This window comes from Zea mays, chromosome 6 (genome assembly GCF_902167145.1).
Source record: "Zea mays cultivar B73 chromosome 6, Zm-B73-REFERENCE-NAM-5.0, whole genome shotgun sequence".
Classification (NCBI taxonomy): Eukaryota; Viridiplantae; Streptophyta; class Magnoliopsida; order Poales; family Poaceae; genus Zea; species Zea mays.
The window spans coordinates 173,664,140-173,687,400 of NC_050101.1; positions in this window are offsets into that span (position 1 = coordinate 173,664,140).

Sequence of the window (23,261 nt, forward strand, 5' to 3'; positions counted from 1 at the left end):
TTTTAGGGGTGGTTTGTAGGAACTAATTTTTAGTTCTTATATTTTATTCTATTTTAGTCATTAAACTGGTAAATATGGAAACCAAAAATAAAATGGAGTGACTAAAATTTAGTCATTGTAAACTAAAACATCCTTTAATTAGTTATCATGATTTATAGGAGAGCATGAAATACTTTTTAAAGCACGGTATTTTAGCTGATATGTTTTATCTAAAAAGTGGATAAGCATGAAAAATATCTAGCGTTTTACGTAGAAAGAGCGTAGATCAATATGTGGCAGAGCCAGGAATCTATACTATTTATTAAAGCTCCAAGAGTAGTCTGTCATTCTTGGTTTTGTTATTTCCTATTCTGCCACACCTGGTTCTGTCATTTTCATTCTTTGTTCTCCCCTTTTCATTCCCATTCCCCGTCCTCTCCCATGCTGCCTTCCATTCCCATTCCCTTCCTTTACCATTCTCCATCCTCTCTCTCGTGCCCACTTCCATTCCCATTCCCATGGTTTTGCTACCAGCCGATAAAAATGTCCAAAAAAACGATTATATGGATCAAACTCTGACCAACACACAGCCAACAAAAACCGTCCCTTCTAACCAATAGCACTATTGTTCTTTCTTGTTGTACTAAGAAGCTTTCATCTATTCACTAGGTGAACGTCTGTGCATTGCTACGGAGTGAACATGTTATGATAAGATATATTTAAATTAAAAAATTATATTTTCCATTTTATGTTTTTGTTATCATCTTTTAAAGTTAAGATTTTTTACATAAGTCTTACACATCGAACAAATCCACCATGTACATTAAAATGCAATGCTTATCGACCACTCAAGTAAATCTGCTCTTGTAACTTAAAGTAACCAAAATTAAACAATGATCAGCAACCACCTTGTGCTAAGGTAGAAAAATAACAAGCACAAATTTGTAATAAATGATATCATGTATTGCATCTGAGTACAAGCACATGTAGGTCCACCAAATAAGTTTGTTACATGGAAACAAAATGAAGAACTTTAAAAGATGGTAACAAAAACATAAAATGGAAAATATAATTTTAAATTTCAATATATCTTATTATAACATGTTCACTCTATAACAACGCATGGACGTACACCTAGTAAAATATAAGAGAGGCCAAACAACCCCTATTTATATGTTTTCTTAGTTTGTACTAGTCGACAACGAAAATATGCAACGATTGTCAAATTTTGAGAAATAAATTGTATAACATCATCTCGAATAGACTAGCCAAATGGCACATCAAGCCAAAATCTAGCTACTCAACAAAAAAAACTCTCCAACAGACTAGCCATTTGACTTGCCTAGCTATATGTCTTTCTGAATTAATCTCCTTTCTAGCCAAACTTGGCTAGCTACTCCAGCTAGCCAAACTGACTTGCCAAGTCTGGGATGATGTGTATGACCCATATGTCGGTGTGTGAAGAATGTAGCGATTGGGACTTGAGAAATGGGAAATTGAGTCTGCTGTAGTGAGATGCTACATATAAAATAGATCAAATGGATTAGTCCTTCATAGGGCCTAGTATGGTACTTGACTAAGGTCCGGACGGTCCGTAGTTCAAATGCATGAAACAACAAGTTCCTGTGTGTTTTCCGACCATAGTACTCGAGATGGTTCGGTATTTGCGTCGGACAGTACATGTTTGGCAATTTCCAAAGTTGAGTTTCTGACTTTATTTGTCAATCTTTAAAGTATCTTCTCTAAGTTAATTTGAGGGTGTTCCTATGACTTACACACACACACATATATATATATATATATATATATGTGACTTATACAAGCATATATATAGACTAGCCAACTAGTCTAAGTCATGGATTTTGGCCAGTTTAATTCCTTTAACTCATATTATGCTTTTGCTCAACTTAGCTCCACAAGAGTGAAACCTTGAATCTTCCAACATCTCTAGATAGATCAAATAGGTTTCTACGGGTGTTTAGAACTTATCCAAAGTGTAGAACTACTGTAAATTCTTCTTTTCAAGTTTTACCCCCTTTTCTGGCTAGATTTGAGCTATTTTCTAGCTTAGTAACACAATTATTGATCTTATAAACTTACGAACAAATACTTGGCAAACTAATTAGTTCACATAATTGTGACAGTCATCGAATACCGAACCATATCTAGAAATGGGTTAAACACCATTGCCCTTTCACCTCCCTTGGAAGGGAGGGGCAGAGTAATATTTATTGGGTTGGACATACACACTTTGTCCCATAGGGTTGATTCCAAGTCTATAGAGATCACTCTACACAAAGGACAAAACATAAAGGTGGATTAGTTCGTTTACGACAGAACTTCCACCATAACCAAAAGGTTAAGAGGGAGCTAGAAGATCTTGATGCTCAGTAGTGTATGAGCATGTAACCTTTTTTACATTTATGTTCATCAATAGATAGTAGCAAGAGGACAAAGTAGGGTATTACAGACACACATTTTGTCGACTCTCAGCTGTGCTTAGGTTCAACATGACCCTATGCTCCGCTCTCTCCTGAAACTCTTCCTTTTCGTTACTTTGTGTACCTTAGTATTGTTAGATAATGATAATATTTATTTAGAAAGTAGATAAGATAAAGAAAGATTATATAGTTAGATATTTATATAAGTAAGAGTGTACAATATGGGCACATGATAACATCATATGTCAACACAACATGAGTCATGGAGTCTACATATGGGTGTTCCACTTCCCCATACCATATTAAATATAAACCAAGTATAAACCATTTAAAGATTTGAAGGTGTCATGGTAGGGTGGAACGAGTAGGGTGTGTATGGTTAGCTATATAAAGAGTGTAAGAGTAGATCCTCTATTATGTCGTACTGAATAAAATGTTGAGTTTTTATATAGTTTTAATCTTGTCTATTGGTATCAAATTATGGTGTTTACCATAAACTTTAATATGGGAACATATCGAATGCAAACCACGTTTTGGTACAAATCCCGTGAAAACCTACTAAAAGAAGTTCTAAAAAATTCGAAAAAAACATGAATGTACATATGAGCTTACTATCTACATACAAAATTTTATGGTTAAATTTATCTTACTCTATCAGTTACAAAAAAGATTTTTTTTTACAAATAGTAATAGCTCAAATGCACCAAAATTTGTCTTTTTTGTAACTGCAAGAGTAAGATGAAGTTGACTATGAAATCTTGTATATAGACAGGTAAACTTAGATGTAAATTCATGTTTTTTCAGTTTTTTTAAAAACTTTTTTAGTAGATTTGTACGGAGTTTACACCAAAATATACTTTGCATTCGATATATTCTCCTTTAATAACGCCTTTAAGAAGTCGATGCGAAGCACTCTAATCTTTTAACATGATTCGTTTGCCGAATATCAATCTGCTCAGTAGCGAGTGGAAGGACACGCATATGTACCGTCGCGGGGTGGAATATTCGGAGTGCATATGCACCGGCACCGGAACGCAGCGGCACGTTCACGCAGACGCAAAACAGCGCAGGGGCGGCTGCAGATGCTGCTGTTGCTGCGCGCGCCGTCGGCCGTGTCTCGGCGCCGCGGAGCGACGTGCGGCCGGCCGGCCGGCGCAGGCGACACTGGGCACACGCGAGCGACGTGCGGCCGGCGCAGGCCACGCCGGGCGCAACAAGTGGCGTCGCGTGACCGTGAGGGCGCGGCCAGGTTGGGCGGCGGGGGCTCCCGCTCTCTCTGTGTACTCCCATGCTGTGCGCCGACCGAAAGCGGCGCGGTGGATGCGTGCGGCGCGCGCTTTGCGGCGCGGGCGGCCGAACGGGGTGGGCCCCGCAGAAACGGTGGGGGTTGGGGGAATGTGTGGATGGGCGGGCTCGTGGCGTGCGGTGTGGTCTGATCTCGTCGGATGCGTTGCGTTGCTTTGCTTCCTTGGCCAGCGTGAGCTCAGCTCCACCCAGTCTGCCCTCTGCCGTTGCCCTGCCAGAGTGCGCCGTCGGCACGCCCGGGCCCGCCAAGCAAGCTCTCTTCTCCTCCGCTGGCCTCGGCTTGATTCTACGCCACTTCACTTCGGTTTCCACCCACCCGAGCCAAGTAAGAATCCGAAGCTTTTGCCGTTGTCCGTCTACTTCCAGATCACCACCCCACAGCATGACAGATGTGGCCGGCCTGGCCGCGCTGCTACCACCGGCCTAGCCGTCGTCCGATGCAGGAATCGAACGACCGTTCCGGAGTGGACGGCGGGCGTGTCGGCGGTGCTGGACGTTCGTTCGTACGTGCATTGCACGGTGAACGATACTCTACGTTAGAATCCAGTGACCTAGGGTGCCACGGCACACGGGTTATGGCCGCGCGGCGCACACCGGTTAATGATTCGCTTCGCTTCGATCTCGCTTTCACCACGAGGCACGAGCTGCGTCGTCGCGCGTGCGCTGTCCAGTCTTCAGTGCCCACTGCCCGTGACGGCGGTGCCCGGCGGCCGTGCCAGCTTCTGAATCACTGGAAGCGCGTCAGATGATCGAGGGGCGCCAAGATGGAGAAAAACCGGTGGTTTGCGTACGGCTTGCGCACATGAGCTGAGCTTCGACTTTTTTCTGGCGATCTGGAGACGCCTGCCTTTTGCAACGCCCAAGTCTTGAGTTGGAAGGTCCGCTCCTCTACTAAAGTCACGCAGACGCGTATATACAATGCCAGCCACCGTCACATTCTTTAACTGAGGGTTTACAGGACTTTTCTTTTAAAAAAACCCAACTCGTCCAATCATCGCACTAAAGACGAATCTTCCATGATTGGGCTCGGCTTCGTTGCTCCACTGCGCATTCCGTGTGGTTTTTTAGTCCTCCTCCCGCGCCAATGGCAGCCAGGCTCCGCAAGGAGAACGAACGGCTCCTTTTTTTCGCTGCGTGCTGGACCAGCTCCACTTGTGAAGGCTATGTGTAGCAGGTCAACCCTTGTGAGTTTGACACTTCCCCATTGGTCTCTGTCCCAGAAAAAAAAGGGGGGTGCCGGTGTACTTGCGGAGCTTACCGAGTTTGCCCCGTTGACCACAACACCGCTGGTCGATGGAGGGTTGACGAGCAACGAACAGGGGCGATACGGGATCGGCGGTCGTGCGTCCGGTCCGATCTCGCCGGGCGGAGGAGATCTCCGTGCAGATAAGAAAGTGACGCCCCACGAAGTCGGCCGAAAAGCGCGCGTACGGGAGGCCGGGAGGGAGGTGATGGCCGAGCTGCCCGTGCCGCAAGCCTACCGTGAGGTGTAGTGCAGTGTAGTGCCATTCCAGTTCCAGTCCACCCATCGATCCGTCCATGTCTTTCGACTCCGACTTGCACCCAGCGCTCGAACTGAAGCGAGCAGCCGTCTGCGGCCTGCGATGCTCACTGCTGGTCGTCTCGCATTGCAGCATGCTTGCGCGGCACAGGTTCAGTGGATCCATCCATCCTTGCCGTTTTGACGCTTCACTGTGGTAGTAATGAACCCAGCATCGGCCTGCTCGCTGCAGCACCTGTGGTCAGTCTCCTAGCTAGTTACTTCTTGCAAGAATTCATGCGTCGTCTTGAGCTCTACAGTAGTCTTTCCCCCCCTTGTTTTGTGTGGCTTTTCAGCGACAGGAAGCGTAAAGATCTTGCCGCACCGCGATCCAGTATTGGCCAAAAGTGAGCTGAACTGAGCTGAATGTCAACGCCATTGCTTTTGTCAATGGTGCGGGGCAGTCGACGAAAAAAAAAACGTTTGGCGCGCTTTGCTTTATGTTCCGGATAGCTAGTGGAGTACAGTAGTATATAGCAGCCAGCAGGGTCAGCGGCCAAATTATTCTTATATAATACTGTAGCAAAGAGTGTAGTTGAGTCAATGTCCTTGCCAAAAAAAAGCACAGTATCAAGGGACATCCATCAATAGCAGTGGATGTTGACTTGCAAAGGCTTGACAAACCCTGTAGTTTATTCGATGACACAAAGTTGACCACAAGTGGAAAAAGGATGGGATTTGTTTGTTTCGTCGTCCCTACTTTTCAGAGTCGAGCGCTGTATTGTATCGTCAATTCGCTGTCTTTTGGGCTGGCCAACTCCAACAGATCACATCAAGCCCAGTCTGAAACTCTGAATTTGGTTCCTGCAATTGGCAGCTTGCCACTGGCCCTTTTGGCATTGGCGAGCTGGCGTGTAGTGTAGGATAAGGCTGTCAGTTGGCTAACCACTCGGCATCTCAACCCTCAAGTGGATCAAATAGACACTGCGGCAAGAAGCATAGCTAGCTGGTGGAGGCAGCTATTTTTCTGCACTGCACGGGTGCTGGTCTACAGCAGTAGTAGTAGCTGAGAAACTTTGGACAAATCGACAAAAGGGCTGCTGCGTCAATGTGTCCGTGGAATTTTTCGACGAGCGCGGCAATCTTGTTTATTTTACGAGTCTCAATCTTGTTTATTTTGAAAGAACACGCCATGCTTATACTCCCTCTGTTTCTTTTTAGTTATCGCTGGATAGTGCAAAATTAAACTATCCAGTGACAACTAAAAAGAAAACGGAGGGATTATCTTTCTTTTCCTGGCTGTTAAGCATCCCACAACTGCAATTCACACCATCGGACTTCTTCAAACAGAACCGAAGTGGCCCATTGATAGTGACCCAATCCAGAGCCCGCTGATGAATTGAGCAGATCTGGCGCGCCAAAAAAGCCCAAATCGATCCAATTTGGGCTTCCCGCTCTCATCTGATCATTCAACCTTACCTGTGCTGTGTATTACTACTGCTCACCGTCCGACAAACACACAGGCGCCTCCAGCAGATCATGCAGGCCTCCCAGCCCGGGCCATCAGATAAAGATTACCTTGTCAATTCGTACATAGAAACATATGAAAGAACTAGTTAAACATGTGTGTGTGTGGGGGGGGGGGGGGTGGGGGGGGGGGGGGAGCAAGCTAATGCGATAAAGTAATAAGGGAATAATATGTGTCAAAAAAGGCAATCTACCAACTTTTCTATCGAACAAAAGTTCGGTGTAAACCCACTGTTGTATGTAAAAGCTACCGGGTGATTGCCTTTATTGTACACATGCCTCAAGGCCTCCTTGATATTCATCTCAGAAAGGAAAGCAACATACAATTCGTACATAGAATATTCCAGTTGCAGTCTTGCACGGAATTCCTGAATAAAAAAATATAAAATTATCAAACACCGTCGTAATTTCTAGCGCCAACTAATTTAAATATGATGGAAGGGCATTACGCCGAAGCCTAAGATGATTAAAGGCTTATAGACATGGGGAAGTCCTGTGGCGATCTTCAGGGCATGATAAAAGAGCAGATACGCAATCTTATTGACTTCCAACAGCAGCAGATGCTTTACCGGATCCAGACGAGCTGCTGCGTCGAATCGAAACCTAGACGATTAATTTGGACTGATTTGGCGGGGATGCTGAGACCGTGAACTACCTGTGGATGCGTTTGGTTGAATGTACAAAGAGATGGAATGAGGCGGCCACATTTTCTAGTGTTTGGTTGAGAGTCAAACATGGACGAGGTGAACACCGGAGTGATTTTTGGGGGCGGCGTGATCCAAAAAATCGAGGGGACAGTGTCGCCCCCGACTCATCCTACTTTGACCTCAAACCAAACACACCCTAACAGAACTTGAGGTTGCTTGTAGGCTCAAGAAGGGGGTGTTCATGTGTTGATAATGGATGCTGCTAGAAAAATTGTTAGATCCATGTTTTCTCCCCAAGAGGTTTGCTGTTCGGGCTTCTATGCATGTCCATATTCATTTTACCTGTCTCATGCCGAAGCTAAATTTAGAGTGTCTGGTTTATAGGGACTAATTTTTATTCCCTCCATTTTATTACATTTTAGTATCTACATTATTAAATACTGAAACTAAAATAGTGTTTTATTTTTATTATTTGGCAATTTAGAAACTAAAATATAATAAGATAGATGGACTACAAATTAGTCCTTACAAACAAACACTCCATTACTTCCAGGGTAGGCACGAGCACGATCGAATGACATATTATGATTATGTGAAAAAAGAAGTTGGATATTGCTAGAGAAATCAGGCTGGCCCCCCTCAATACTTTCAAAAGTATGTACAAATTCTAGATTACAGACTAGTCTATTCATTAGATGGGATTATGTAAACTAGTTAACTAACTCGGTAACTCTTTATGCTTTCAGAGGACTTGAAGACTCAGTTGATCCTGCGTCCGGAAGTGTGCAGAGATGCCTAATTTTGTATCCCGATTGAAGATTATCAATCATATTGTGAGCTTGTAATACCGATCGGTCGTTCTGTTTGGAGGGTGAGGGCACTTTTAAGTGTATTGGAAACCCTAACCCTAACAGGGGTTGGGTGATCTATTAATACAGTAACTGGGCCAGGCCTATTACAGAGTGTGAGAGGGTATTCTAACACCCCCGCAGTCACAACTCTATCCTGTACAGATGTTGAGACTGGAGCGAAAGTCTGAAAATACACTCGACGGTAACCCCTTGGTGAAGATGTCGGCGAACTGCAGCGTGGTGGGGACGCTGAGAACCCGAACGTCATTGACGGCGACACGCTCCCGGACGAAGTGCAGGTCGATCTCCACGTGCTTCGTGCGCTAATGTTGCATAGGATTGGTGGAGAGGTAGACAGCGCTGACGTTGTCGCAGTAGACGAGGGTGGCGCGCTGGAGGGGACTATGGAGCTCGTGGAGGAGCTGTCGCAGCCAGGAGGCCTCTGCCACGCCGTTGGCCACAGCGCGGTACTCGGCCTCAGCACTGGAGCGAGAGACAACAGGCTGCCGCTTGGCGGCCCAGGAGACGAGGTTAGCGCCCAGGAACACGGCGTAACCGGAGGTGGATCGACGCGTGTCCGGACAGCCAGCCCAGTCGGCGTCGGTGTAGACCACGAGGTCTGACGTCGGGGATGGTCGGAGAAGGAGGCCGTAGTCGAGGGAGCCGCGGAGGTAGCGTAGGATCCTCTTGAGAGCAGTGAGATGAGGCTCCCGCGGGGCGTGCATATGGAGGCACACTTGCTGGACGGCGTAGGCGATGTCAGGCCTGGAGAAGGTGAGGTACTGGAGCGCGCCGGTGAGGCTCTGGTAGGACGTCGGATCGGCGACCGGGGGCCCGTCGTCCTCTGAGAGCTTCGCCTGAGTGTCGACAGGCGTGGAGCAGGCCTTGCAGTCGGACATACCGGCCGCTCCAGTATGTCGATGGCGTATTGGCGCTGATGGAGGAAGAGACCCTGGGGCCGACGCTCGGCGGTTATGCCGAGGAAGTGGTGGAGGGGCCCCAGGTCCTTCATCGCGAACTCCCGCTGCAGGGCGACGATCGTGCGCTGTAGAAGGTCGGCGGTGGATGCCGTGAGCACAATGTCGTCGACGTAGAGCAGAAGGAAGACGGCGTCGTCGCCGCGTCGGTAGATGAAGAGGGACGTGTCCGACTTGGCCTCGACGAAGCCGATGGAGGCCAAGTAGGAAGCGAAGCGACTGTACCAGGCCCGTGGCGCCTGCTTGAGGCCGTAGAGAGAGCGGTTCAGCCGGCAGACCAGATCTGGACGGGCTTCGTCGACGAAGCCGGTGGGCTGGCTGCAGTAGACAGTCTCCGTCAGAGTGCCGTGGAGGAAGGCATTCTTGACGTCGAGCTGATGGATCGCCCAGTCCCGAGAGAGGACGAGGGAGAGGACGGTGCGAACAGTGGCAAACTTGACGACGGGGCTGAAGGTCTCGTCGTAGTCCACTCCGGGGCGTTGGGTGAAGCCCCGAAGGACCCAACGGGCCTTGTAGCGGTCGAGGGAGCCGTCCGAGGTAAGCTTGTGGCGAAAGAGCCACTTGCCGGTGACCACGTTGGTGCCTGGTGGATACGGCACCAGGTCCCAGGTGTGGTTGGCCAGGAGGGCCGCGTACTCCTCCTCCATAGCGCGTCGCCAGTGTGGGTCGGCGAGAGCGGTACGAACGGAGGAGGGGACCGGGGAGGCATCCGGTGGAGTGGCAGTCGTATTAGCTGCCAAGATGACCCGGTCGATAGGTCGAAGAATGCCGGCGGCGCGCCGGGTCACCATCGGGTGGACGTGCCCGGGGTCGCGGTGGATGGCGACCGGGTGGTACACCGGTGGCTCGGGGCGGCCTGCTGGGACGTCGGGGGCCACGGGCGTGGTCGACTCGCGGCGGTGATAGACGACGGAGGGGTCGGCGAAGCGCACCGGGCTCGTCGACGGGCCCGGGTCGGCAGGTGCCGATGTAGTGACGTGGCGGCTGTCGGTGTTTTGGGTCCGACCGCACACCCGGGGTTGCCCCTCAAGGTGTTTCTAGGAGTAGGACGGTGTCGACGACTGTAGCAAAATGGTTCGTGCCTATCGCACGAGAGACAGTGGACAAGATTTACAGGTTCGGGCCGCTTAGAGATGCGTAATACCCTACGTCCTGGTGAGTATGTGGGCGTGGTTACAAGGGGGCTCTCTGGATTGAAGACACAGAGAGTTGATGTGGGTGGCTAAGTAAGATAGGGTCGATCATTCTGAAGGGGTGCCCCCTAGGCCTTATATACTCGACCGTGGGGCAGTACACGTGGATATGATAACAACAAGTAGCTAAAAGGTAGTGAAACTCTTGAGTTTATCCCTACGTAACCCTCGCCGACTTATCCTCGCATGGCTCCGTTGCATGGGGGCTCCAGCGCGGGAAAGTCGGGGTCTCTGTTGCGATTTACTCGTTCGACGTTGTGGGCCATCCGGGTTTGCACCAATCCGGTCTTACGTCTTCTCTGCTTTGTTGGTTGTTTCTCCCCAGGCCCACGAAGGAATGACCTCATGATTTATTGGGCCTTTGGGCCTTTCGTGAGGTCTTTTACTCCTTTAGTGGACCCGAGGGATATCTATCCCCCACAAGCCCCCGATCTTTGGGTTAATTTAGAAGTAATCAGCCCAAAGATCCCAGGTCCAACTTGCGGGTGTTTTGAAGAAGAACGTCTTCCTGCTGTCTTCTCTTGCTCCGATCACTCATTTGACCGAGGCTTGGTTTCATGCTTGTGCCTTAGAGGTCGGCATTTCAATTTGTAGGATTCTGAACTTCATTGGGTGCACCGGAGGTGCACCCAATGGGTGTAGCCCCCGACCTTTGAGTAGATTTTAGAAAACAATCTACTCGAAGGTCTTTCCCGGAAATTATCTCCATTTGTGCTCCTGCATCTTGGTTGAGGGTTGGTCTTTTAATCTTGTCCCTCGCCTTAGAAGTCGGCACTATCTCGGCTTGGAATGATAATCCATGGGGTGCACCGGAGGTGCACCCAATGGGTGTAGCCCCCGACCTTCAAATGAATTTTTTAAGGATAATCCATTCGAAGGTCTTCCTTTCGTTTGTAAAAATTGGCATGAAGCTATTTGCATTATGCTTTGGAGGTCAGCATTATGTCATCAATATTTTGCTGCAGAGGTCAGCACATATTTTGTCTTTAGCAGCCGAGTTTGCAATCCATCCATATCTTGCTAGGTAGTGCAATTTATTTGCTTCTGCGACTGATTGGACGTTTGATGGACGTTCTCTGTCTAGTCTTCACGTCGCTTCTGTCGGCCATATCTTGTACTTTGCTGGCTATATTTGGCTTTCCTCTGATCCTTACTGATATCTCATTTTTGTCTTGAGGTATTCACTGTGTGCCCTGCACGAATGTGACCATTTTGAAAAATATACTGATAATTCCTGGGCGTCCCCCCCAATGGGTGTGGGCAAGGGACGGCTTGGTACGCTGAGTGTTTTAGCCGGCTGCTTCTGAGTAGTAATGTGATGGGACGGCGAGTGTAATCATATCTTTTGCGCTGTTGACTGGAGTCCTAATGGGTGTAGTGTTGCATGAAACGGCGTCAGCCGTCTGACGTGTCTTCAGACGGGTGGAAGTGCTTATTGAATGCTTTGCGACTGTTCAGTGACCACGGTTGGAGGTGAGCGGTTGCCTTTCCCTTCTATAAATAACGCCGTTGCTCCTCTGGTTTTTTTCACATCTCTTCGCTGTTCTTTACTGCATCCTTCTCTTCCCCTCTGTCTGCTTCCGCCATGGGCAAGAGTAACAAACGCAAGCGTGAGCCGACTCCTCCGTCGGAGGACTTCGGCGACTCGGAATACTCGGAGGAGGAGTTCTCCTCCGAGTCCGAGGGGTCTCCGGCTCCCGTCTCTCCTCTGGCGTCGTCTGATGATTCAGACGACTCCCAGGGGATTGCCGCGGAAGTCTGGACGTACATCCGGGCCGTCGAGCGCTCCGGGCTCGAGGGCTCGGATGAGTCGGAGTTCTCCTCGGATGAGGAGGACTCGGACGGCGGCGAGGACGAGGATGACGACGACGACGACGGCGACGACGACGACGGTGGCGACGACGACGGTGGCGACGGCGACGGTGACGGCAGCGGCAGCGACAGGGGCAGCGACGGCGGCGACGGGAGCAAGGGCAGCACCAGAGGCGGCAGCAGCACGGGCAGCAGCAGCAAGGCCAATGGTTAAACGCCACTGGTCTTTAGATATTAGTATAGTGTAGTTAGAATAATATAGTAGTAATGTAGAGTAGTATAGTGTAGTATAGTAGTAGTAGTAATGTAGAGTAGTATAGTGTAGTATAGTAGTAGTAGTAATGTAATGTAGTAATAGTAGGGAAGCATCAACTCGCAAAGAGTTGATTTGTAAGCTCATTGTCTTCCCTTAATGAAAGAATGACGTTGGCCTCTTCTTGATGACTCGCTTTCCTTGATTATAGAACTGATTCTTTTGAGACAGTAGATGAATAACTTGTGCATCACACTGACGCTTCCGGAAGTAGCCGCTGAGTAATCTTGTAGTCGGTATCGGCGTTTTAGAAGCAACGCCGAGCGATTGAAGGTCGACGTCAGCATTTTAGAAGTAATACCGAGCAATCGAACACGAGATCAGCGTTTTAGAGGCAACGCCGAGTGAGTGAAGGTCGACGTCGGCATTTTGGAAGTAATGCCGAGCGATTGAACACGAGATCAGCGTTTTAGAGGCAACGCCGAGTGACTGAAGGTCGACGTCGGCATTTTAGAAGTAATGCCGAGCGATTGAACACGAGATCAGCGTTTTAGAGGCAACGCCGAGTGACTGAAGGTCGACGTCGGTATTTTAGAAGTAATGTCGAGCGATCGAATACGGGATCAACGTTTTAGAGGCAACGCCGAGTGACTGGAGGTCGACGTCGGCATTTTAGAAGTAATGCCGAGCAACTGAATATGAAACCAGCGTTTTAGAGTCAACGCCGAGTGATTGAAGGTCGACGCTGTCATTTTAGAAGTAATGCCGAGCGATTGAACACGAGATCAGCGTTTTAGAGGCAACGCCGAGTGATTGAAGGTCGACGTCGGCATTTTAGAGGTAATGCCGAGCAACTGAATATGAAATCAGCGTTTTAGAGGCAACGCCGAGCGATTGAAGGTCGACGTCGGCATTTTAGAAGTAATGCCGAGCAACTGAATATGAAATCAGCGTTTTAGAGTCAACGCCGAGTGATAGCCGGCCGCATGAGTTATTTTGAGGATGATAACCGAGTGATGAGGTGGCGCGTCGGCTTTTTAGAAACAACCGTCGGATGACCACGTGGCATGCTGGGGTTTCGGAAATAACCGCCGGGTGATGACTGGGCACTTTTTGAAACGGTATCTGGCTCGAGAATATCCCATAAGAGTTGCGCTTTTAGCCGCCTTTGCTTTCCGTGCCCTAGTTCTTGCATTCCCGCCTCTGAATCTTCTCTGCCATTCGCCTCCTACTCTGTTCGCTGGTAAAAATCGAGATGGCGCCCAAGAGGAAAACTGCGAGCTCGTCTGCTGCGGTGATCCCTCCAATCGACCCCAACAGCCAGTTGCCTTTCGCAGATAACCATATGTCCATTATTTCCGAAGCTGAACTTCTCCACCTTGTATCCATCGGGGTTCTTCCTCCGCGGGAACTCTGTTCTTGGCGGATTTGCCATGGGACTACTGTCCCAACAGAGGATACCCACGAGTCTGTAGTCTACGCTCCTTTTCTTCTCCGCGGCCTCGGCCTTCCCATCTCTCCCTTTTTCCGCGGCCTCCTTGATTTCTACCACATTAACTTGACCCATTTGAACCCTAATTCCATTCTGCAAATCTCCATTTTCGTCCACTTATGTGAAGCCTTTCTTGGCGTGCTGCCGCATTTTGGCTTATGGAAGTATTTGTATCATTGTCGCCCTGGGATGGCCGGGGGACAGCATCAGTTGGTCGGAGGTGCCAGTTTGGAGATGCGCCGCGGGCGGAAAACTGAGTATCTTGAGATTCCCCTCAAGGACAGTATTAAGGGATGGCGTCTAGAGTGGTTCATAGTTGATAATTATGGAAATTCTCTCCCCTCCCGATCGGGAAGACAGCCAGACGTTCGTACTCCGAGCTGGACCGAGTCTCCCGCAGATCAAGAAGTGGCTGAGGCAGGTGTGTTGCTAACTGAAGTAGGACTGCTGAAAGAGAGAGGTCTAACTGCTGAAGCTGTGGTCGCTGACTTTGTTTTCAAGAACATTCAGCCACTGAAAGATAGGGCCTATCCAGCATATCTGTATCGAGGGCTGGCCGACTCAACTCGGGTTACCAATAGGAGAATTTCTTCTGTAGACTTGGTAAGCCGACTTGAAATGATCCTCAGGGGTAAGGTGTCAAATGTTGGTGCTCCAGTGGCATACTCAGCCTGGAACCTGCCTCCTCCCAAAGCCTTCACCCTTTTTGTGTCAAATCCGCCTGTGACTGATGGCAATTTGGGCCTTAGAGTGCGACCCTCTGCTGAAGAAGTCAATACTTTGGTTGCTTCGCTTGGGGAGATTCCTGATGATGAACGGCAGGTTCATTTTGAAGTGCCCCTGAACCCTAGTGATGCGGACATAAATGACATGCTTGATCTGCTAGCTGAGGATTCCTCCGACGCTGCTCCTGTTGATACGTTGGCAGTGGTGCCCCTTCCAGAGGTTGATACAACTTTGGATGTCCAGAAACCTGTCAGTACTCGTCCGAGGCGTCCTAGCCGAACCAATCAGCCTGAGCCTTCTGCTGATGAGCAAAAGAAGAAAAGAAGACGCCTCCGGTGAGTATCCAGTTTTGATGAGGACGCTGGTACCTCAGTTCCTGCTACTGGAGGAGTGCCTGCGACTGGACTTACTGACGCCGACCCCAATGGGTGTACCCAAACTGCTACTGATCCCAATGTGGGTGCTCCGTCTGTTGCTGATCCCAATGGGGGTGCTACTTGTGTTGTCACTGTGGAAGATGAGGAGGAAGAAAATGAAGCTCCTTTAACTCGGAAAAACAGTCGGCAGTTCATCGCCAGCGGTGGAAGTAGTGGAGTTCCTTCTCCTGCTTTGTCTGCCCTCATTGGTCTGCAAGAATTGTCCCTAGCCAACTTTGATCAAACTCTTGAGGATATGGTCCCAGAGGACTTGTTATCAGAGCCAGTGGATGATGATGCAACAGAGACTTGCGCTGCCGTGCCTGATGCTGGGTTGAGGTCATCTCGTGCCTCGTCGACCTTAGAGAGCGATCTCGAGGGTCGGGATGCTGACTTGGATTGTCCTGGTCCCATGGAAGTGGCTGAAGGCCCGTCAACCTTAGAGGCGGTTACTGCGGAGAGCCTGGACCTCAAGAATGGTGCTGACACATGCCCAGCCCCCGAGGATGTCGCCGGGGATGATTTAGCTCGGGTGAAGAGTGTAAGCCACTGCCCAGCCCCCGAGGGTGTTGTCGGGGATGATCCGGCTCAAGTGGGCAGTGCCAACTATGACCCAGCCCCCGAGGGTGCCCAAGCAGGGTCTCCTTCCTGCACTTCCATGGACGTCCACGCGGGATCACCTCCACACTCTGGCTGCATGGTGGTAGCCCAAACTTTGGACCAGGGAGGCGCTTTAGAGGGCAGCGTCCCCACTGATCGGGCGTTTGGCTCTGTTGAAGGCACTGAACTGATTCCTGCTGGTCCGTTGCAAGCTGCTTCGGGTGGTGGCCTTGCGCCTGGTTATCAGCTGATTTCTCCTGATTTGGGGATCCCTTCGTTCTTTTCCAACCTCCAGGTACTGTGCTGTATTTTAGCTTGTTCTTTATGTTGCATGAACTCTTGTCATGATGTTCATTTGTTCTTCTCATCAGGCTTTGGTAGATGGGATGGCCAGCCAGATGAGATTGCAGGGTGCTTCCGTCCCAGAAGTGGCTTCGTCTCTTGCGTGTTGGAATCCAGTGTCACTTCATCGTCGTGTATCCGAGCTGGAGGCAACTAACGCTGGTTAGTGCCCTTTTTCTTCTCTTTGCCTTTGTTGTGGACTGTTTTACCTTCTGACCTCGTTATGTTTGATTACTCCTTGCTAGGAATGACTCGGCAGATTGCAATTCTTGAGGAAAAACATTCCCGAGATCAGGCTGAAATGGCTCAACGGTACGCTGACTTCGAGGAGAAGTACTCTCAGAGCCAAACCGAATTAAATCAGGTCTCCGCTGCCTTGGATGACGCCAATGCCCTGAGTTCTTCTCTTCATGCTCGGCTTGACTCTGAAAAGGTAACTTACAAAACCGTGCCTTGTCTTGCCATGCTCTTATTACTTGCTTGGTTTCTGAAGGAGTTGATTTTTTGCTTGCAGGAAGAAAAACGCATCCTTGCTGCTTCTCGTGACAATCTAGACAGATTGTATCGTGATTCTAGCAACTCGCTGACCATCTTGGAAAGGAGTCATCGCTTTACAATGGAGGAACTGGACAATCAGCGTTGTAGGCTGCAAGAATCTGCGGACGAAGTGACCCGCCTTAAGCAATTGATATCAGCGAAGGATGCCACCATCAAAGAACTCCGAGCTTCCAAGAAATCCATTGCCCAGGAGTTAGAGGCCGCTCGGCTGACTGCTAAAGTTGCCGAAGAAACTGCGGCTACTCTCAAAGCCCAGCGCGATAAAGCCATGGACAAGGCTATTCGTGCTGGATGAATCTTAATGAGGAGACCTGGCGTGGTTGTTCCTGAAGACATAAAGGCTGACGTGAATGCTGCCCCCGATTCCTTGAGTCGTCCTACTTCGTCGGTCGCTCCTGAAAAAGACATTGCGAAATAGAGAAACATTTTGCGCGCTCTGAGCGCACGGTTAGCATGATCGAGTATTTGTTAGAAGACATCAATTTATCATTCGAATGAAATAATTACTCTCTTATTGTATCAGAATTTATTGGTTCGTAAATTTGTGGTAATGACGCATGATGATTATGAAATTTGTTTGCGGGATATGGAAGTCATCCCCTGAATTACATAGGCGCGAGTATGTTGCGCCGGCTTAGGCCACTGCTTGACTTTAGCCGATAGCTCCGTTAGTAGGGTATAGTGGTCACCCCGAGTCGAGTAAGCATGAGCATGTTGCACCGCCTTAAGTCGTTGCCGACTTAAGTCGATTGCTCCGTTTGTAGGGCATAGTGGTCACCCCGAGTTAAGTAAGCGTGAGCATGTTGCACCGCCTTAAGTCGTTGCCGACTTAAGTCGATTGCTCCGTTTGTAGGGCATAGTGGTCACCCCGAGTTGAGTAAGCGTGAGCATGTTGCACCGCCTTAAGTCGTTGCCGACTTAAGTCGATTGCTCCGTTTGTAGGGCATAGTGGTCACCCCGAGTTAAGTAAGCGTGAGCATGTTGCACCGCCTTAAGTCGTTGCCGACTTAAGTCGATTGCTCCGTTTGTAGGGCATAGTGGTCACCCCGAGTTGAGTAAGCGTGAGCATGTTGCACCGCCTTAAGTCGTTGCCGACTTAAGTCGATTGCTCCGTTTGTAGGGCATAGTGGTCACCCCGAGTTAAGTAAGCGTGAGCATGTTGCACCGCCTTAAGTCGTTGCCGACTTAAGTCGATTGCTCCGTTTGTAGGGCATAGTGGTCACCCCGAGTTGAGTAAGCGTGAGCATGTTGCACCGCCTTAAGTCGTTGCCGACTTAAGTCGATTGCTCCGTTTGTAGGGCATAGTGGTCACCCCGAGTTAAGTAAGCGTGAGCATGTTGCACCGCCTTAAGTCGTTGCCGACTTAAGTCGATTGCTCCGTTTGTAGGGCGTAGTGGTCACCCCGAGTTAAGTGAGAATGCAAGTCAATTGTAAACGAGCCGAGTATCTTTGAAATCTCTCTTTATTGATGACATATTTCCACTTTACAGAATACATTGTCGCCCCAGCAGTTTTGAAATACAGCTAGGGATAAAATTTTCTGAGGTGCTCTATGTTCCAGGAGTTCCCAACTTCTGTGCCATCCATCTGAGTGAGGCGATACGATCCGGGCCGAGTGACTTCTGCTACTATGAAGGGTCCTTCCCATAAGGGTGATAACTTGTGCCGTCCCTCTCCCGTTAGAATTCGGCGGAGGACGAGGTCTCCTACTGAAAAGAACCGTTGCCGCACAGCCTTGTCGTGATAGCGCCTTAGAGTCTGCTGGTACCGTGCTAATTGGATTACCGCATTCAGCCGTTCTTCCTCAAGTACATCAACGTCCTCCAGCCTGGTGGCCTCAGCTTCTGCTATGCTTTCGAAGATCAACCTCGACGCCCCAAACTTGAGATCAGCAGGTAGCACTGCCTCCGACCCATAGACCATGAAGAAAGGAGTGTTTCCATGCAGGGCTCGGCTAGGTTGGGTTCTTAGGCTCCAAACAACATAAGGCAATTCTCTTATCCACTTTCCTGCGAATTTTTCATTCTTATCGAAGACCCTTTTCCTGAGTGCCTCCAATATCATTCCGTTGGCTCGCTCAACCTGCCCGTTGGCTCTTGGATGTGCTACAGATGCATACTTGATCTGAATGCTCTTTTGCTCGCAGAAGTCGAAGAATTCTGAACTGGTGAAGTTGGATCCTAAGTCAGTGATGATACTGTTTGGTATCCCGAATCTGAATATTATGTCTTGTATGAATTCCACGGCCTTAGCAGAGGTTAAAGAAGCAATGGGTTTGAACTCTATCCACTTAGTGAATTTGTCAATCGCCACCAATACATGAGTATATCCCCCTTGAGCTTTCTTGAAAGGTCCAATCATATCCAGTCCCCAGCATGCGAAAGGCCAGGTTACTGGTATGGTCTGTAGTTGCTGTGCTGGCATGTGCTGTTGCTTTGACAAGTATTGGCAAGCTTCGCATCTCTGAACTAACTCGACTGCATCGTTCTTCACCGTCGGCCAATAGAATCCTGACCTGAAAACCTTTCCGACTAGTGTTCTGGATGCTGCATGAATTCCACATTGCCCTGCATGAACCTCCTCCAGAAGTTGCTTCCTAGTGGACGGGAGAACGCACTTCATGAGGATGCCTGATGCGCCCCTTCTGTACAATTCCTCCCCAATGAGTGTATAGTGAGCCGACTGCCTGGCAATGCGCTCTGCCGAGTTCTTGTCGTCTGGTTCTTCTTCATTCTTTATGTACTTAATAATCAGCCTTCTCCAGTCATTAGAGTCTAACTCGGGTTGATTTATGATGTTGCACTCTTCTGTTTGATCCATTGAAATACTCGGCTGCAGAATTTCTTGCACGAAGACTCCGGGTGGGACCTGAGTTCGACTGGATCCGAGCTTGGACAGTACATCAGCTGCTGTGTTCCGATCTCTTTCTACATGATGAAATTCCAGACCCTCGAATTTATCTTCCAACTTTCGGACGGCAGCGCAGTATTTTCCCATTGAATCACTTGAACAATCCCATTCCTTGTTTATCTGGCTGATGACTACCAGAGAATCTCCATATACCATCAATCTCTTAACGCCCATCGATATGGCGATGTTCAATCCGTGTATCAAAGCTTCATACTCGGCTGCATTGTTAGAGGCCGGGAATAGCAACTGGAGGGCGTACTTGAGGTGTTCGCCTCCAGGTGCGGTGAAGAGGATCCCTGCTCCTGCTCCCTGCAGCTTCAGCGAGCCATCAAAATACATTCGCCATACTTCTGCAGTTTCTGGATTATCTGGTACTTGCTGTTCTATCCACTCTGATACGAAATCAACCAGTGCTTGAGTTTTGATGGCAGTGCGAGGTCGGAACTCGATGTCGTGAGATCCCAGCTCGCAAGCCCACTTGGCTATTCGACCAATGGCTTCCTTATTGTGAAGAATATCCCCTATTGGAAAACCAGTGACTACTATGACTTTGTGGTCGTCAAAGTAGTGACGCAACTTGCGGGCAGTTAGAAGTACTGCGTATAATAGCTTCTGAACTTGAGGATACTTTTTCTTCGAGGGGCCTAGAACTTCACTGATGAAGTAGACGAGATGTTGTACTGGATAGGCATGTCCTTCTTCTACTCGCTCGACTACTAACGCGGTGCTTACCACGTGAGTCGTGCAAGAGATATACAGTAGCAAATCTTCAGCCGGTTGAGTCGACGTAGCTCGCCGGGGTGGTTTCAGTACTGGTGGTGTTGTTAAGAATTTCTTCAGTGCATCTAGAGCTTCTTGTGCTTCTGAAGTCCATTGAAACTTATCCACCTTCTTGAGTAGCTTGTAAAATGGCAAACCTTTTTCTCCCAGCCTGGATATGAATCTGCTCAGAGCTGCCATACATCCAGTAAGTCGCTGAACCTTCTTTTGTGACCGAGGAGCTTCCATCTTCATGATAGCTTCAATCTTATCTGGATTAGCCTCAATTCCCCGGTGGCTGACAATAAACCCGAGCAATTTTCCTGCTGGTATCCCGAAAACACATTTTTCGGGATTGAGCTTCCATCTATATCGTCTCAGGCTGTTGAAAACTAGCTGTAAGTCTTCGATGAAGTTTTCCGAATTTTCTGTTTTGATTACCACATCATCTACGTAAGCCTCCACACGCTTGCCCCAGTGATCGGCTAAGCATGTTTGAATAGCTCTCTGATAAGTCGCTCCAGCGTTTTTGAGGCCGAACGACATGGAGGTATAACAGAAAGCACCAAACGGAGTGATGAATGCCGTTTTTTCCTCGTCTTCTTTTGCCAAACTAATCTGATGATACCCGGAATAGCAATCTAAGAAAGACAGCACGGAACATCCGGCGGTAGAGTCCACCACCTGATCTATCCTCGGGAGCCCGAAGGGATCCTTCGGACAGTGTTTGTTGAGATCAGTATAGTCGACGCACATGCGCCAATCCACTTTATTCTTTTTGAGTACAAGAACAGGGTTGGCTAACCACTCGGGGTGTAATACTTCTCTAATAAATCCAGCCGCAACCAAGCGAGCTAACTCGACGCGAATGGCCTCTCTCTTATCGGGCGTGAAACGACGTAGCTTTTGCCGGATCGGCCTCGCCTGGGGATAAACCTTCAACTTGTGCTCGGCCAGTTCTCTTTGGACTCCCGGCATATCCGCAGGTTGCCATGCGAATACATCTCGGTTATCTTGCAGGAACTGGACGAGCGCGCTTTCCTATTTGTCGTCCAAGCTGGAGCTGATGATGGCTGTCTTGCGCTCATCAGCGAACCCCAGGTTGATTCGCTTGGTTTCTTCAGTCGGCAGCATAGAGGTCGCGGCCTGAGCTTCGTTTGCCGGTACGGCGAGGTCCTCCTCAGGCTTAGAGTTTGCCAGTGTAGAAGGGACCGTTGACGACTTGGTGGTGAGAGCCGCTTGGATGGCCACTCGGAAGCATTCTGCGGCGCCTGGGAAGTCGGCGCGCACAGTTATGATCCCTTGCGGTCCTGGCATCTTCAGTATCATGTATGTACAGTGCGGAATGGCCATGAATTTGGCCAATCCCGGCCTTCCGATGATGGCGTTGTACCTGCAGTCGAAATTTGCCACTTCAAACCTCAGGAACTCGGTTCTGTAGTTCTCCGGAGTTCCGAAGGTGACCGGCATGTAGATGTGGCCCAGCGGGTATTCCCCCTCCGTCGGCACGATGCCGAAGAAAGGAGTGTCCGACTTGTGGAGCTCTTTGAGGTGAGCCCCCAAGCCTTGGAGCGTCCGGGGGAAGGTGACGTTGATGCTGCTCCCCCGTCCACTAGCACCTTCTTCACCCGGCTCTCTCGGATCACCGGATCAACGAGGAGCGGGTATTTGCCTGGATGGTCGAAGTTGAGCCATTGATCTTCCCGAGTGAAGGTGATTGGGTGTTCTGACCACCGGTATGGGGCGGGAGGACCGGTGGTCGCCACCAGTATCTGGCGGTCGTTGAGCTTTTGTTGTCTCTTGTTCTCCTGCGACCCATGTCCGCCAAAGATGACGTTGACCTCCCTGTCGACGCGTGGGAAAGCTCCTCCTCCTCCCTCCTCCGGCTGATGAGGTTGTCGCGGTTCATCCGGTCCTCCCCTCGGTGGAGGAGGTAGAGGTTGGAAGGGTCGGCCATGCCCAACGGAGTGCTTGAAGTCCCGGCAGTTGCGAAGAGTGTGGCGCATGTCCTTGTGGTATGGGCACTGGGTGTCGAGGATGTCGTCCAGCGTGCGCTCGCCTCCGCGAGGTCCTCCTCGGGCGCGAGAGGCAGGCGGTCCGGCGGCGTGTACTTCTTCGCGAGGCCTCTTCTCCCAGCGTTTGTCGGGTGGCTGGTTCGCGTCGCGTCGTGGTGCTGCCGGTGCAGGCTTTGCTCCTCCGATGAGGTCCTGAGCTCGCTCGTCGGCGGTGATGTAGAGCTCGGCTTCCTGGAACAGCTCCTCGGAAGTAGTCGGCGCCTTCTGTAGTATGGCTCGGACAAAAGCCGAGTCGTTGGATCCTCTGTAGAAGTCCTCGATCACGGCCGCCTCCGTGACCTCGGGGATGCGATTTCTCATGGTCTGGAACCTTTTGAGGTAGGACCGGAGAGTCTCATCCCCCCGGCGCTTGATGGATTTGAGGTCCCACGGTTGCGCTGGCTTGTCGGAGAGGGACTGGAAGTTGGCGGTGAAACGTCGACTGAAGTCTCCCCAGTCGTCGATGCAGTGTCGGGGTAGATGTCGTAGCCACTGTAGCGCATCTTGCCCAAGGACGATGGGCAGATACGCGGTCATAACGTCCTCAGATGCTCCGGCAGCCCGAGCAACGGTGGTGTAGACGGCTAGCCAACCCCCTGGATCCAGCTTAGGCTCATATTTGTCGACATTGGATACCTTGAAGTTGGGAGGCCATTGGATGGCCCTAAGGCGCGGAGTAAGAGCGGACACTCCGCACGTGTCCTCCTGTCGTCGGGGACGATGTCTGTCCCGGGGAGGGGAGTTGTGATTGTGGTTCCTCGACCGTCCCCGGGTGGTTCCGCCAGTTGAGGCCGTTGCCGACTCAGTCCTGGTGGCCTGGCTCTGAGTCGGGATGCCATGATCCCGGTCGTACTCCTCCCGACGGCGAATCTCGTTCTCATGCCGCCGTTCGCGCGAAGCATTGATGGAGCTTCACGCGTCTCGGCGACTATTGATGGC